This window comes from Symphalangus syndactylus, chromosome 11 (assembly GCF_028878055.3).
Source record: "Symphalangus syndactylus isolate Jambi chromosome 11, NHGRI_mSymSyn1-v2.1_pri, whole genome shotgun sequence".
NCBI classification, from domain to species: Eukaryota; Metazoa; Chordata; class Mammalia; order Primates; family Hylobatidae; genus Symphalangus; species Symphalangus syndactylus.
The window spans coordinates 44719075-44737409 of NC_072433.2; positions in this window are offsets into that span (position 1 = coordinate 44719075).

The window sequence follows — 18335 nt, forward strand, 5'->3', positions numbered from 1 at the left end:
TTTTTGTTGGACCTGGATGGGGGAAAGAAGAGGAAGATTCTTGTTTTAGTACTTATCACTCAAGGGCCTTTGAAATCTGTCAGACTTCTCTTGGACACCAAGTTCATTATATTAATTAGTTAACTTATTTCTTTATTTTTGAGATAGAGTCTTGCTTTATTGCTTAGGCTGGAGTGCAGTCGTGCTATCTTGGCTCACTGCAACCTTTGCCTCCGGGTTCAAATGATTCTCCTGCCTCAGCCTCCTGAGTGGCTGGGATTACAGGCATGCACCATCATGCCTGGCTTATTTTTGTATTTTTAGTAGAGAAGGAGTTTCACCATGTTGGCCAGTCTGGTCTTGAACTCCTGACCTCAAGTGATCCACCTGCCTTGGCCTCCCAAAGTGCTGGGATTATAGGCGTGAGCTGGACACCAAGTTCATTAGGGCTTTAACAATTCTTTCATTCGACACACACTCACTGAGGGCCTCCAACATGCCAGGTGTCTTGGGTGCTGGGAATATATCCATGCATGCAGCATATAACCACTTTGGATATTTTCACTGCCCTGTGGGCCCCCAAAGTCCAGGCAGTCCATGCCACATGGCTATGAATGTGACATCACAGTCTATGAAAGATGAGACAACCCCAGCCCAGAGAGGTTAAGAAATTCAGCATGTTACTTAAAATAGCACAAGTTGGTGGAGGAGTTGAGTCGTGGTTAGATTCTAAGGCCTCATAGTATTATGGTAGAATGATGTTAACAATTTAACATAACATGATGACCTACTGAGAAATTACCCTGTGGTTGATTTTAGCCATTTTAGAAAAAAAAAAAAAAAAGAAGGAAACTTCCAGCATCCACACCACCCCATGATTGACAGGCCTTTTCTCCTAAGGCCTCAGTTTATTCAAGATGGGGAAGGAGAGGTTAAGCATTGTGAGTCCTTTTTTTTTTTCTTACAAGATCCACCCAGTTCTTCAAGGGTACGTTGTAGGTACCTGGACATAGAAGTCTTAAATCTCTTTACGTCTTCTCTCCCCTCATGGATACTCAATGAATAAGTGCCAAACAGAATTATGGCTGATAGAAAAGTCACTTTTTTGTTGGGTACCAGGGAGAACTCATATCCTTGTCATTAATATTAACTTCTAGGGCTTCTGGGGTTTCCCTACAAGCCTGTTCAAGTCACCCTACTGCATTCTGGTAGCTTCCAGGTACTTCTCCAAAGTTCCTAGCATGAAGCATCTTATAGTGCCAGAAAGTAAGGAAGAAAAAAAAAAGAAAGAAAGAAAAAGAAAAAAGAAAAAGAAAACACAACTATGGGAATATGTCAAAGGGACATAGAAGCCAATTGAAAAAAGCTCCCAATGGACAAACAGGGAACAATTTCAGCAACGAAATAAAAATAATATTGGATTATAACTCAAAGTATAAAATAAACATCCATAAGTTCAAACTGATATAAAAACATGATTAAATAAATACATAAATAGGGAAGAATAGACAAATCTCCCATGTAGAAAAAAATTCCAGCAGCTCTTCCCTAACCTACAAGGCCCAGCCTGATCTGCCCCTCCTGCATCTCTGGCTTCATCTCCTGCAACTCTTCCCCTTATGCACAGTGTTCCAGCCACAGTGCATTTCTGGGGGCCTTTGCATCTGCTATTGCCTTAGCCTGGAACATTCTGCCTCTGATTCTTCGCACAGTCAGCTGCCTCTTGTCATTGAGGTCTCAGCTCAATGTCACCACTACAGGGAAGTCCTCCTGGATCACCCTGACAATTCTCTATTCCTTTGACCTGTTTTATTTTATCTATCACACTTGTTATTTCTAAAGTGATCTCACTTACTCGCTTATTCATTTGTTTATTTGCATTGCCCCCTAGTTTAAAAAAATAAGCCACAAGAACAGTCATATTTTCTGTCTTTTCACCACTGGGTCACTGATTTCAATATTGAGAACCTACTCTGTGCCAGGTACCCTGCATGGCATCAGTGGCCCAGTGGTGAAATACATACATGAAATAAATTAGTAAGCGAATTAATGCTTATCAATGTCCACATTCTTAGAGCCAGGCACAGTGTGGAGCATAGACTAAGGGTGAATATAGTTTTGAATGTGTACATCATTAACAAATAAGTGAATACACTAGGGGATGAATGAGCAAAGAATGACTGAGTATGAATACGTGAGTAAAATGTGTTTATAAAATCCTGGGCTGGCCCCATCTAATGCATTACTAGTGAATTCACCTGTCAGCTCATTCTGTAAAGCTGTCCTGCATACTGGGCTGTAGAAAGTTAGCCTGGTTGGAGTTTGTGGATAATTTGTACCTCAGCTTCGGAGGTGCCTGTTTTAGGTAGGGATGAAAGGAAGCCTGTGAGCTTCTCCTCTCTGAACATTTAATGAGGCTTTTGGAGCAGATAATTTGGAGAGGATGCTGCAGAGATGAGGACCGGGGTATAAAAATAGATGGATTTCCTTACTGCAATGACTCCTGGTCATATTTTCCCTGTGTGACAGAATGATTAAAACTCATAAATTACCATTAATGGTGAAGTGAGCACATAGTGAACCTGGAAACATCTCTTCTATTTTAGATCCAGGTCTCAGGAGCCCTCGGGGAAGGTTTGGTGGCTGCAGAAAGGGACTTTCTCTGAGAATCCAGAAGTGACATCAGGGAAGAACCTCAAAGGATCCATGGTCCCCCAACACAGAGCAAGTGAGTGCAGCTCCTAGAATCTCTTCCTTCAGGGAGGCCCAGAGAAATGAAGTGTTAAGAGGCCTTACCCTCAGACAACATCTTCTCTCAGCCTCTGTGGCTACAGTATGTACAGTGTGCTGAGTGTGGAAGCAACTCTCTCCCCATTAAATCTACAGTGTGATCACATGGAAGGCATCTGAGGACCTAGAGCAAGGAAACATGGCTATCCTGCCCCAATGTGGTCCCAATATGGGTACTGAATCAGCATCTTCCAAGGATTTTTAAAATAGAAACCCCCAGTTCTCAGCCTACACCAATGAATCAGAATCTCTCAGGATGGGGCTCAGGGAAGCTGTATTTTTTTTTTAATTTATTTATTATACTTTAGGTTTTAGGGTACATGTGCACAATGTGCAGGTTTGTTACATATGTACCCATGAAGCTGTGTTTTTAAAAACTCCGAGTACCTTACTTACCTTCTCACCATCATGAAAATAGAAATGAGCAACATTAACAAGGCAACAATTTCCAGGCACTGGACCAGAGGCACAGTGCAGAACTGTGATCTCTGAGAGGAGGACAACACTCAAGGGAAGGAGACCTGTGTTTGCCCAAGTTCTGCCCAGGTGAAGCACAGGGAGGGGAAACCCAGGCAGACCACAGTGGTCTGATGGAGCTGAGCAGAATTCAGAGCTTGGGCTGCTGAAGTGGCTGGCATCTGTGGGGGCAGAAAACAGGAAAGGAAAGCTGCAGAGGGAGAGAACAAAGACCCCAGAAGTGTGTATGCGCATGTCCTGTGGGCTGTTGGTTGAAGCCCGGGCTTTGAAGAACAGAGAAAGACTTGGTGGAGCCTAGCAGAGAGCAGCTGCTAAGGGCCTGGGAACAGAATGGAAATATAGGGAGACTGTCTGCAGGGCTGGGAGTTCCAGCTCAGCTAGAACGGAGAAACCCTGGTGTGCATCTCAGTGGAGACTGCATAAAGGCCATGTATTAGGAATAAAGACTACGCTTCTAGGAGAACGACTACACCCTAGCACAGAGTTTCTTGGTATCAGCAATACTAGCATTTTAAATAGGTCATTTTTATTTTCCCCTCTGGAGACAGAGTTTCACTCTTGTTGCCCAGGCTGGAGTGCAATGGTATGACCTCAGCTCACTGCAACCTCTGCCTCCCAGGTTCAAGCGATTCTCCTGCCTCAGCCTCCCAAGTACCACCACCAAGCCTGGCTAATTTTTGTATTATTAGTAGAGACGGGGTTTCACCATGTCGGCCAGGCTGGCCTCAAACTCCCGACCTTAGGTGATCCACCCGCCTGGGCCTCCCAAAGCGCCGGGATTACAGGCATGAGCCACCATGCTCAGCCCAGGTCATCTTTCTTGTGGGGATTGTTTTGTGTATTATAGGATGTTTAGCAGCAACCCTGCCCTCTACCCACTAAATGCCAATAGCACCCCACCCCCATTTATGAGAAACCAAAATGTTTCCAGATATTGTAAAATGTCCCTGGAATGGGGAGCAAAATTTTTCTCAATTGAGAATAACTGCCCTAGTGTAACGGCAGTTTCATATTTACATGAAATGAAAATATACCAGTCCTAACAACAACAACAAAACAACAAAAGAAAACAAAGTGTAATAGGATCATGAGAATTCATCAGTATTTAAATGTCTAAATTAATAGCTAAACTCATAACATTTAAAGCAAAACAACATAATCCAATCTCCCTACAAGGTATCATCCACAATATCCCACCTACAGTGAGATAAGTGAAACAAACAAAAAAATATGATCTATAATCAAGCAATTGGTAGTCAATAGAAACAGACACTTAGATGGCACAGGTATTGTAATTAACAGAAAGACTAAAATAGCTATTATAAATGAGGGGTCAGGAAATGTAAAGATAGATCAATAGAAATTATTCCATCTGAAGAACAGAGAGTAAAAAGAGTTTTTTTTTTTTTTTTTAGAAAAAACGAATAACCATTGCTATTGACTTTAATGTGTCAAGATTTTCAATGGAGAAAGAAAGTCTTATCAGCAAATATTAATAGTATAGAAGAAATTGGATAGTGACCTGGGAAAAAAGAACCCCACACTGTACATAAAAATCAACTTGAGATGAATCAAAGATGATTTAGATTTTAAAAGTAAAGTCTAAAACCATACAAAAACTGAAAGAAAGCATGAGGACATGATTTTGGTAAGCCGAAGTTTCTTAAGTGGGACACAAACAGCAACCAACAATAACTGTAAAAGAAAAATATGATAAATTGCATACCATCAAATTAAAACCTTTTGTTTCTCAAATGCACCATGAAGAAAATGAGTAAGCAAGCCACAGATGGGAGAAAATATTCCCAAAACATATATTTCACAAAGGACTGGTGTCCAAATATAAAAAGAATGCATACAACTTTTTAGAGACAGTGTCTCATTCTGTTGCCCAAGCTGGACTGCAGTGGCCTGATCATAGCTCACTGCAGCCTGAACTCCCGGGCCCATATGATCCTCCCACCTCAGCCTCCAGAGTAGCTGGGACTATAAGCACATGCCACAACACCTGGCTCAAATTTTTTTTTTTTTTTTTTGAGGTGAGTCTCCTTATTTGCCCAAGGGGCTGAGCTGGTCTGGAACTCCTGGGCTCAAATGATCTCTTGGCTTGGCCTCCCAAAGTGCTGGGATTATAGGCGTGAGCCACCGTGCCCAGCCTAAATCCCCAGTTTTTGAAATAAGCAAAAGAAATTTGAACAGACATTTCGCAAAAGGAAATACATCATTGGTCAATTACCACATCAAGAGTTCTCAACATTGTTGGTCTTCAGGAAAATGAAAATTAAAACCATTATCTGTACAAATTCATCCAACAAAATATCTAAAATTCAAAAGACAGAAAACATTCAGTGTTGGAAAGAATATGGAGCAATCAGGACACTCTTAAACTGTTGGTAGAAATACAAAAAAGTACAACCAGTTTGAAAAAAGTTCTAACAGTTCCTTGTAAAATTAAATAAACACCTGCTGTATGATCAAACAATTCCACTTCTAGGTATTTACCCAAGAAAAAGGGGAATACACATTCACAGTAAAAGACTTGTTCAAGAAGATTCTTAGCAGCTTTATTCATAATATCTAAAAGCAGAAAACAGCCTAGGTGTCATTAATAGTAGACTGGCTAACCAAACTGTGGCAACTTCACATTGTGGAATCCTACTCAGAAGCAAAAATGAACAAACTCCTGTTACATGCAGCAACATGACTCTCAAAAAATCATTAAGCAAAGAAAACAAACTTACAAAAAAGAGTACATACTGCATTATTTTATTTATATAACTTTTTTTTTTGACAGATTTCACTCTCGTCACCCAGGCTGGAGTACAATGGCATGATTTCGACTCACTGCAACTTCTGCCTTCTGAGTTCAAGTGATTTTCCTGCCTCAGCCTCCCAAGTAGCTGGAATTATAGGCATGCCCACCACACCTGGCTAATTTATTTTTTAATTTTTAATTTTTTTTTATTTTTAGTAGAGACAGGTTTCCACCATGTCGTTCAGGCTGGTCTTGAACTCCTGACCTCAGATGATCCACCTGCCTCGGCCTCCCAAAGTGCTGGGATTACAGGCATAAGCCACCATGCTAGGGCTATATAAAGTTTTATGGGAAACTTCAATAATAACTTCAATTTTCCATAGGTTAATGTAAAATTAATTAAACTGGTGAAAAATAATTACAACACTGGTTGTCTCCGGGGAGGAAATTGACTAGGAAAGAGCATGAGAGAACTTTCTGGAGTGATGATAGTGTTCTACATCTTGATAGAAGTTTGTGTTATGCAAGTGTATGCATTTGTCAAAATTCATCACGTGATACACTTAAAATTTTAAGTGTATCATTGACGAGTTTTGACAAACTATAGGCATAAGGTTTATACATATATACTTATATCTAGATATAAATCTTACTTTTGAAAAGAAACCATAAACAAATATTAAACTCTTGTAATAGTGTCTATGCTATTACATGGATTTGAGGACAAACTGTATTGATGCCCACAACTTACTTTGAAAGCCATCCTAAAATTAGATGGATTGATGGATGGCTAGAAAATGAACAGATGGTTAGATATGTGATAAAACAAAATGTTAATTATGGAATCTTAGTGGTGAGAATATGGGTCTATAATTTCTTCAATATCTTATATGTTTGAAAAATTTCATAATAAAATATTAGAAAGTAGATGAACAGAAACTCAGTAACTAGTGGGTCAAAATCAAGTTGTCAAACATATGTGCAATTGAATTTCCTGAAGAGGAAAAAGAAAGAATGGAGAAATAGTGTGGCGATTCCTCAGGGATCTCGAACTAGAAATACCATTTGACCCAGCCATCCCATTACTGGGTATATACCCAAAGGACTATAAATCATGCTGCTATAAAGACACATGCACACGTATGTTTATTGCGGCACTATTCACAATAGCAAAGAGTTGGAACCAACCCAAATGTCCAACAACGATAGACTGGATTAAGAAAATGTGGCACATATACACCATGGAATACTATGCAGCCATAAAAAATGATGAGTTCATGTCCTTTGTAGGGACATGGATGAAACTGGAAAACATCATTCTCAGTAAACTATCGCAAGGACAAAAAACCAAACACCGCATGTTCTCACTCATAGGTGGGAATTGAACAATGAGAACTCATGGACACAGGAAGGGGAACATCACACTCCGGGGACTGTTGTGGGGTGGGGGGAGGGGGGAGGGACAGCATTAGGAGATACACCTAATGCTAAATGACGAGTTAATGGGTGCAGGAAATCAACATGGCACATGGATACATATGTAACAAATCTGCACATTGTGCACATGTACCCTAAAACCCTAAAGTATAATAATAAAAAAAAAAGAATGGAGAAATAAATGCGGGAATAAATAATTTCCAAAATATCTCCCAAATTGGTGGAAAACGTCAATGTACAGATCCAAGAATTCTAAAGAACTTCAAGATGGATAACTACAAAGAAGACAGTATCTAGCTGCATCATGGTCAAACTGCTAAGAAACAAAAATAGGTCTAACATATAAGTCTTTAATCCATCTTGAATTAATTTTTGTATAAGGTGTAAGGAAGGGATCCAGTTGCAGCTTTCTACATATGGCTAGCCAGTTTTCCCAGCACCATTTATTAAATAGGGAATCATTTCCCCATTTCTTGTTTTTGTCAGGTTTGTCAAAGATCAGATAGTTGTAGCTATGTGGCATCATTTCTGAGGGCTCTGTTCTGTTCCATTGATCTATGTCTCTGTTGTGGTACCAGTACCATGCTGTTTTGGTTACTGTAGCCTTGTAGTAGAGTTTAAAGTCAGGTAGCGTGATGCCTCCAGCTTTGTTCTTTTGGCTTAGGATTGACTTGGCGATGCGGGCTCTTTTTTGGTTCCATATGAACTTTAAAGTAGTTTTTTCCAATTCTGTGAAGAAAGTCATTGGTAGCTTGATGGGGATGGCATTGAATCTATAAATTACCTTGGGCAGTATGGCCATTTTCACGATATTGATTCTTCCAACCCATGAGCATGGAATGTTCTTCCATTTGTTTGTATCCTCTTTTATTTCATTGAGCAGTGGTTTGTAGTTCTCCTTGAAGAGGTCCTTCACATCCCTTGTAAGTTGGATTCCTAGGTATTTTATTCTCTTTGAAGCAATTGTGGATGGGAGTTCACCCACGATTTGGCTCTCTGTTTGTCTGTGATTGGTGTACAAGAATGCTTGTGATTTTTGTACATTAATTTTATATCCTGAGACTTTGCTGAAGTTGCTAATCAGCTTAAGGAGATTTTGGGCTGAGACAATGGGGTTTTCTAGATATACAATCATGTCATCTGCAAACAGGGACAATTTGACTTCCTCTTTTCCTAATTGAATACCCTTTATTTCCTTCTCCTGCCTGATTGCTCTGGCAAGAACTTCCAGCACTATGTTGAATAGGAGCGGTGAGAGAGGACATCCCTGTCTTGTGCCAGTTTTCAGAGGGAATGCTTCCAGTTTTTGCCCATTCAGTATGATATTGGCTGTGGGTTTGTTGTAGATAGCTCTTATTATTTTGAGATACGTCCCATCAATACCTAATTTATTGAGAGTTTTTAGCATGAAGGGTTGTTGAATTTTGTCAAAGGCCTTTTCTGCATCTATTGAGATAATCATATGGTTTTTGTCTTTGGTTCTGTTTATATGCTGGATTACATTTATTGATTTGCGTATGTTGAACCAGCCTTGCATCCCAGGGATGAAGCCCACTTGATCATGGTGGATAAGCTTTTTGATGTGCTGCTGGATTCGGTTTGCCAGTATTTTATTGAGGATTTTTGCATCAATGTTCATCAAAGATATTGGTCTGAAATTCTCTTTTTTGGTTATGTCTCTGCCAGGTTTTGGTATCAGGACGATGCTGGCTTCGTAAAATATGTTAGGGAGGATTCCCTCTTTTTCTATCGATTGGAATAGTTTCAGAAGGAATGGTACCAGTTCCTCCTTGTACCTCTGGTAGAATTCAGCTGTGAATCCATCAGGTCCTGGACTCTTTTTGGTTGGTAAGCTATTGATTATTGCCACAATTTCAGAACCTGTTATTGGTCTATTCAGAGATTCAACTTCTTCCTGGTTTAGTCTTGGGAGGGTGTATTTGTCGAGGAATTTATCCATTTCTTCTAGATTTTCTAGTTTATTTGCATAGAGGTGTTTGTAGTATTCTCTGATGGTAGATTGTATTTCTGTGGGATCGGTGGTGATATCCCCTTTTTCGTTTTTTATTGCATCTATTTGATTCTTCTCTCTTTTCTTCTTGATTAGTCTTGCTAGCGGTCCATCAATTTTGTTGATCTTTTCAAAAAACCAGCTCCTGGATTCATTAATTTTTTGAAGGGTTTTTTGTGTCTCTATTTCCTTCAGTTCTGCTCTGATTTTAGTTATTTCTAGCCTTCTGCTAGCTTTTGAATGTGTTTGCTCTTGCTTTTCTAGTTCTTTTAATTGTGATGTTAGGGTGTCAATTTTGGATCTTTCCTGCTTTCTCTTGTGGGCATTTAGTGCTATAAATTTCCCTCTACACACTGCTTTGAATGTGTCCCAGAGATTCTGGTATGTTGTGTCTTTGTTCTCGTTGGTTTCAAAGAACATCTTTATTTCTGCCTTCATTTCATTATGTACCCAATAGTCATTCAGGAGCAGGTTGTTCAGTTTCCATGTAGTTGAGCGGTTTTGACTGAGTTTCTTAATCCTGAGTTCTAGTTTGATTGCACTGTGGTCTGAGAGACAGTTTGTTATAATCTCTGTTCTTTTACATTTGCTGAGAAGAGCTTTACTTCCAACTATGTGGTCAATTTTGGAATAGGTGTGGTGTGGTGCTGAAAAAAATGTAAAATCCTACAAGAAAACCTAGGCAATACCATTCAGGACATAGGCGTGGGCAAGGACTTCATGTCTAAAACACCTAAAGCAATGGCAACAAAAGCCAAAATCGACAAATGGGATCTCCTTAAACTAAAGAGCTTCTGCACAGCAAAAGAAACTATCATCAGAGTGAACAGGCAACCTACACAATGGGAGAAAATTTTTGCAACCTACTCATCTGACAAAGGGCTAATATCCAGAATCTACAATGAACTCAAACAAATTTACAAGAAAAAAACAAACAACCCCATCAAAAAGTGGGCAGAGGACATGAACAGACACTTCTCAAAAGAAGACATTTATGCAGCCAAAAAACACATGAAGAAATGCTCCTCATCACTGGCCATCAGAGAAATGCAAATCAAAACCACAGTGAGATACCATCTCACACCAGTTAGAATGGCCATCATTAAAAAATCAGGAAACAACAGGTGCTGGAGAGGATGTGGAGAAATAGGAACACTTTTACACTGTTGGTGGGACTGTAAACTAGTTCAACCATTGTGGAAGTCAGTGTGGCGATTCCTCAGGGATCTAGAACTACAAATACCATTTGACCCAGCCATCCCATTACTGGGTATATACCCAAAGGACTATAAATCATGCTGCTATAAAGACACATGCACACGTATGTTTATTGCGGCACTATTCACAATAGCAAAGAGTTGGAACCAACCCAAATGTCCAACAACGATAGACTGGATTAAGAAAATGTGGCACATATACACCATGGAATACTATGCAGCCATAAAAAATGATGAGTTCGTGTCCTTTGTAGGGACATGGATGAAACTGGAAAACATCATTCTCAGTAAACTATCGCAAGGACAAAAAACCAAACACCGCATGTTCTCACTCATAGGTGGGAATTGAACAATGAGAACTCATGGACACAGGAAGGGGAACATCACGCTCCGGGGACTGTTGTGGGGTGGGGGGAGGGGGGAGGGACAGCATTAGGAGATACACCTAATGCTAAATGACGAGTTAATGGGTGCAGGAAATCAACATGGCACATGGATACATATGTAACAAACCTGCACATTGTGCACATGTACCCTAAAACCCTAAAGTATAATAAAAAAATAAAATAAAATAAAATAAAATAAAAAAAAGAAACAAAAATAAAGAGAAAATCTTTAAAGCAGCCAGAGGAAAAAAGTCACATCATGTATGAAGGAATGATTAATTAAATAATAGCTGATTTCTCACCAGGAAAAAAAAATTGAGCCCAGAAGACAGAAGAATGGTATCTTTAAAATGCTTGGGGAACAACACCAGTGCAACATTCTACGTCCTATACTCCACCAAAGCAAAGCACAAACAAAACAAGATATTCTTCAAAAACAAGAGGGATAGAAAGACGTTCAGATAAGCAAAAGCTGAAGCCGTGTGCCAACAGGGAGTATTTGTTATAGGAAATGCTAAATAAAGTTCTCAAACTGAAGGGAAATAGCAACAAATAGGAAATCCAATCTATTGTAAGAAAAGAAATGGAGAGCTTTACTAATAAATAGTAAATATATGTATAAAAATAAAAGACTCAGTTTTATTTTTTAAATGTTTTAAAAGACACCTGACCATTTAAAGCAAAAAATAATAGCATTGCATTGTAGAATTTGTAGCTTATGTATTAGTAAAACATGTGTCAGTAATAGCACAAAGATTGGGGGAGTGGTAAAAAGAATTATACTGTTTCGGTTTTACATTTTATGAAAAGTGGCACCATATTACTTCTAAATTGACTATGGAAAATTAAAGATACATATTTTTCTATCTGGGGCAACCACAAATAAAAATATACAAAAGTATAACCAAAAGCCAACTGAGAAAATAAACTACAACACTACAAAATATTTCATTAGTGTGAAACAAGGCAAGAAAGAAGAAACAAAAAGCCCATTAAATAGTAAGATAACAAACTTAGCTATGTCAATATCTACATTAAATGTAAATGGACTAAACATTCCTGTTAAAAGACAGAAACTGTCTGAATAGATAAAAATGCTAGACACAACTATATGCTGTCTAAGACATGCTCTTTAAATATTAAGATGCAGGTCAGTTGACAGACACACGGAACATGTGACAGGAGAGAAGTGAAGATAACAATGTCAATAGACACAAAGTCAGTATACAAAAATAAACTCTATAGTAGCAGCGCACAGCAGGAAAACATAGTTTAAAAACAATTCCACTTGCAAAATGTAAAACCATACATGCTTAGACATAAATATAGCAAAATATGTTCAAGGCCTTTGCATTGAAAACCAGCAAACATTGCTGGGATAAATTTAAAAGAAGATTTAAATAAATGGAGAACTATACAATACTATGGATTAGAATACTCAATATTCTTAACATGTAATTCTTGTTAAATTGGTGTATATATTAAATGCAAACCCCATTGAAACACCAATGGGCATTTTTAAAGAAATGAATAACTTAATTGTAAAATGTACAGCAATGCAAAGGACCAAGAATGTTACAGCAATTTTAAAAAAGAACAAAGTTGGAGGAGTCACACTACCTGACTTAAAGATTTGCTAATAAGCAACAAAAATCAAGACAGTGTAATATTGTCATAAGGATAGACATATGGAACAATGAAATAAAATTTAAAGCCTAAGATAGATTTACACATCTACAGTTAGTTTATTTGCAATAATGTATCAAGGCAGTTCAAAGGGGGAACAGAAAGTCTTCAACAAATGGTACTAGGACAACTAGATAACTGTATGGGAAAAATTCTAACCTCCACCCCTGTATCATACCATGCAAAAGTTCAATTTGTACTAGATCATAGACCTAAATGTAAATGCTTAGGCTCTAAAGCTTCTAGAAGAAAACATCTTTGAAAATCATCATGGCTTTGAGGTAGGCAAAAATTTTTTCGAGTGGGCCTTAAAAGCACAAATTATTAAAAAAAGGTAAATTAAACTTCTAAATTTAAAATATCTCCTTAACAAGAGACATCATTAAGAAAAAGAAAAGGGCCAGGCATGATGGCTCATGCCTGTAGCCCCAGTACTTTGGGAAGTGGAGGTGGATGGATCACTTGAACTCAGGTGTTTGAGACAAGCCTGGCAACAAAGTGAAACCCCATTTCTACAAAAAATACAAAAAAAAAATAAATAAATCTGGGTGTGGTGGTGTGCACCTGCGGTTCCAGCTATTCAAGAGGCTGAAGTGGAAGGATCGCTTGAGCCTGGGAAGTTGATGCTGCAGTGAGCCATGATGATGCCACTGCACTCCAGACTGGGTGACAGAGCAAGACTGTGTCAAAAAAAGAAGAAACAAAGAAAGAAAGAAAAGAAAGAGAAAGAGGAAAGAAAGAAAGAAAAAGAAAGAAAGAAGGAAGGAAGGAAAGAAAGAGGGAGGGAGGGAAGGAAGGAAGGAAGGAAGGAAGGAAGGAAGGACGGAAGGAAAGAAGGGGAAAGAAAGAAAGAGAGAGAGAGAAAGAAAGAAAGAAATAAAGAGAGAAAGAAAGAAATAAAGAAAGAAAAAGAAAGAAAGAAGAAAGAAAGAGAAAGAAAGAAAGAAAGAAAAAGAAAGAAAGAAAGAAAGAAAGAAGAAAGAAAGAAAGAAAGAAAGAAAGAAAGAAAGAAAGAAAGGAGTGAGGGAGGGAGGGAGGGGGAGGCAGGGAAGGAAGGAAGGAAGGAGAAAGAAAGAAAGAGAGAGAGAGAGAGAAAGGAAGAAAAGAAAAGGAAAGGTGAACAATTCACTGAGCAAAGAGTATTTATATATCTGACATATATCTGACAAAGGACTTGCAGTATATATATAATTCATATAATAATTTAAACAAGTATAACACCTTCCAAAAAAATGAATAAAAGACTTGAAAACTCATCTTACAAAAAAAGATATATAAATGACCAACAGTCTTATGAAAAGATATTTATCATCATTTGTCATCAGAGAAATTCAAATAAGATTACAACGAGATCCTACTTCACACCCACTAAAATGGTTAACATTAAAAAACTTGTCATCACTAAGTGTTGAAAACAATGTGAAGCAATGAAAACTTTCATACTTTGCTGGTGCGAGTGTAAAACGTTACAAGCACTTTGGAAGATTCTTTGACAGTCTCTTATAAAATTAACTATACAACTACTCTATGACCCAACAAATCTTTTCCAAAGTTAACCTAATTGCTAATGGAATAGGCAGTGAATAGAGATATAAACAAAGGAAACAAGATCATTTCAGATTGTAGATATGATCAGATAATGTCTTTAACATGTTTAGCAAGGTTATTGTGGTGGCGGCTGCTGTCGTTTTTTATCAATCTATGGGATCCTGGAAGGCCAAATTGGTTCTGAATCATTCCTAGCCTCAAGTACAATGCCCAGATACATTTATAAAAATGTTTTATTGAATGGTTGAATTGGAATGTATGAGTGAACTGGAAGGAAATCAATGAACCCAGATCACAGTTAAAACAAAGCATGTATGCTCCAAATCATGAGATACTATTGATGTGAACAGGTGCTTGGAGAAGAAGATGGGCTGGAGAAGTCTGGGAAGGCTCCCTGGAGGAGGTAAACTCTGAACTGGGTCTCTAAAAATGGTTCAGATGCTGACGGATAAATAAGAGGAAAACAGAACTAAGCTGAAGGGAAGATTCAGATGAGAAGAAAAAGACTCTGGAGGGAAGCCTGGTTTGAGCCATATTATGCTTTGTGTTAGTAGTTGAAATTGTCCCTATAAGCTTTATAAAATTAATTAGGGAAGAAGGGAGGGGGATAAAGGAAACAAACCCAGCTTGCTGCACACCCAGCATTCATCACGAGGTCAGCAGCTCTCTGAGCTGCTTGCTCAGGGTTGTTTGGTGCCTGTTGTCCTAGAATCCCATAGACCCCGTTATAGGATTATCGATCTTCTTAAGTGAGCTATAGGTAACAATTTGAACATTATGAAATGTTAAGTTTTCCCTTCAAAAGATCCCTTCAGGTCCTATATACTGATGAAACTGCTGACTCAGCTGGTCTCATGGACCCCACAAGAAGCTGACTCACGGAAGAATGCAGTTTCCACATCCTAATGACTTCATCCCCCTTTCCCCAACCAATCAACAACCCAATTTTTCAGCCCCTTCACCCTCCACCATCCCCTTAAAAACCCCAGCCCAGAATCCTCTGAGAGATGGATTTGAGGGTCTCCTCTCATCTCCGCATTCAGCACCCTGTGATCATTAAACTCTTTCTCTGCAGCAAACCCTGCTGTCTCAGTGTAATTGTCCGTTACTGCACAGCAGTCATACCAGCCCGTTGGTCTATTACATAGTCATCTATGGGGACAGGTGGAATAAAGGCTTGCTGATGACAACTGTGAAAAAAGATGGGGGTTCTTCTCAGCCCTGCTGTCAGTCAGGCACTCAACAGCTCACCACTTAGCAGTACTCAGTCCACACAGTCACACAGGGCTCTCTTAGTGGTGGCTTCAGGATGTTTGTTCCCTCTGCTCACCTCCCCTGTCCTGGTGGAAGTGTGTGAACCATTTATTATTAGCCTGCTTTCTGAGTGTCCCTGGCTGACCTCCCAGCAAGCCGCTGACGGAGAAGCTTGCTTTGGAGGTGATTTTGCAACTATAGGAGTGGATGGGGAGTTGAAGGGGCAGGACCAGAGCCAGTCTGAACACTGAACCCAAATTCAAACTAGCTGCACTAAGTTGTTAAACCCTACATGAAAATCTACTTTAGAAATTGAATTATAAACCTAACCTAAATAGATCATTTTAAAACACCAGTGAACAATTTCAAAGCAGAAACTTATATATACATATATATATGCATATATATATATTTAAATTAGTGACTTGGTCAGTGGTTTTAAACATTAAGGGACATCAGGTGCACCTGGAGGACTTGTTAGAACACAGATGCCACTCTCCTGCCCCATCTCCAGAGCTTCCAATCCAGTAGGTGTGTGGCGAGGCCTGAGAATTTGCATTTCTAAAGCATTCCCAAGTGATGCTGATGATGCTGGTCCAGGATCATACTTAGAATCCCTCTCCTAAAATTATCTAGGAGCAGTAACATAGTCTCCAAACCTGAACTACACAGCTTTTTTTGGTTCTCGTTACATCTTTGATTTAAAGCGAAACTGTAACACTGACAACGACTAAACTTCCCGAGTGGCTTCCTCTAATGCTACGGCTTTTAATCTTGTTTGTTTTAAAATACCCTTTGGAAATCTGATTTTTAAAATTGTATGAGTCCTTGCCACAGAAAAGTTCATGTGGACGGGTGCACACAGAATTTTACTTGCATTTTGTTGTCATTGAGTCCAGAATATATTATTTCAATTGGTTCATGCCGATTCCTGGATGCCAGGCTAAGAAAATCTGCTAAAATAAGCCTGCAACAGCAGGCTACACCTGCAGTGAAGAACAGGGGTTCAGTGCTCTCCAGCCCAGCTGTGTGACTTTGAGCTAACCAATTACCCTCTCTGAGACTATAAAGAGGGGGCTTACGATACCTTCCTTTGGTTACCTCTGGGTAATGGGTCTTGGGAAGTTGGAGAACAGATCTTTAATGTTTATTTGATATGCTTCTTTACTCTTTAAACTTTATGCTGTGTGTAAATTTAAACACAACACACCACACACATGATAGACCATATTTACCAAATGCCCTCTATTTATATCACTATTATATTAACATACACACCATATCACTGCTGGGAATATTAGTCTATTGATCCCACCTTATATCATCCCTATTATGCCTAGGAGGCATAATACTATCAATATTTATTATAAATACTCTTATAACCTTAAATATACATTTCACGCTCTCTCTCATTTGGTTTTCTAAATATGTACAGACATTTTGCCAACTAATAATCTTTTTTTTTTTTTTTTGAGATGGAGTCTCTATCGCCCAGGCTGGAGTGCAGTGGCACCATCTTGGCTCACTGCAACCTCCGTCTCCCGGATTCAAGCAATTCTCCTGCCTCAGCCTCCTGAGTAGCTGAGATTAGAGGTGCCAGCCACCACACCTGGCTAATTTTTGTATTTTTAGTAGAGATGGAGTTTCACCATGTTGGCCAGGCTGGTCTTGAGCTCCTGACCTCAGGTAATCCACCCGCTTCGGCCTCCCAAAGTGCTGGGATTATAGGCATGTGCCACCGTGCCCCAGTTAATAAACTTTAACACCTTTGGTGCCTACAAATGAAATTTTAAAATTCTGCTTCTATGGTTGTTTTTAGTTCCTATGTATGTGACAATGAAACCACACTAAATGGTGAATAATTCAAACTAAATAAACAAAAGTGGTGTAAATATTAAACATGTGTCATATTCTCTCTGGGTTGTTTGAGACTCAAGTGGGAATATGTATATGAAAGAACTTTGGAAATGTATTTTCTGCATCGAAAGATCATTACTTTTGCCATGGCCATTGTCATCATGCCTACCGGGTTGGAAACCCTTCCAAGGGCTTCCTGAAAACTCCTTTCTCTCTGCCAGTAGCTGAAACCCATTTCCTTCACTCCCAACTATTTTGGGTAGAAAAAAGAGCAGGTGGAAGGCTCTTCTTAGAAAGAAGCCCAATTCTTTAACATGCAAATGCTGGTGTGAGTATGTGCGTGTGCATGTGTGTGCGTGCCCGGGCAGGTGTGTGCACATATGTATGCATGTGTGGAGTAGGCAAGGTTTTTAATCTATGCCCCCCATTTCCTCCTTAATGAGAAAATAAAGAAACAATGCATAAAAGCCTGGAGCTATCCTTCACCTGGCTGACAGGTCCTGTTCCCATGTTGGCCCTCTTGCCCTGCTCTCCCTAAGTCACCACAACTCCAGAGCTTTTCCAGTGAGCTCATCACAGCAGCCCCAGTGGCCAGTCAATGACTCCCTGCCAGTGGAATTAGTGTCCACCTCACACAAAAAGCAGGCGCTAGGGGCTTCCAGGTCCCCTGCCCTGAAGTTCTCTTCTCCTGATGCTGTGATGGTCCTCAGCCAGGCTGCCCTCATTCAGGCCCTGGCAGGCCCCGGCTGGTGGCTGTCCTCACCACATACCCACCTAGGCTAGGCTGAGTCAGGGTAGATGGAACCTTGTCCTGGGGCTCAAAACACCAGGCCCCAGGCCCTGCTCTGCTTAACTTGTGAGCATTATAACATGTCCCTTTCTCTCTCTGGGCCACAGTAGCTCCACTTATAAAATAAGGACAGTTGGCTTAGACCAAT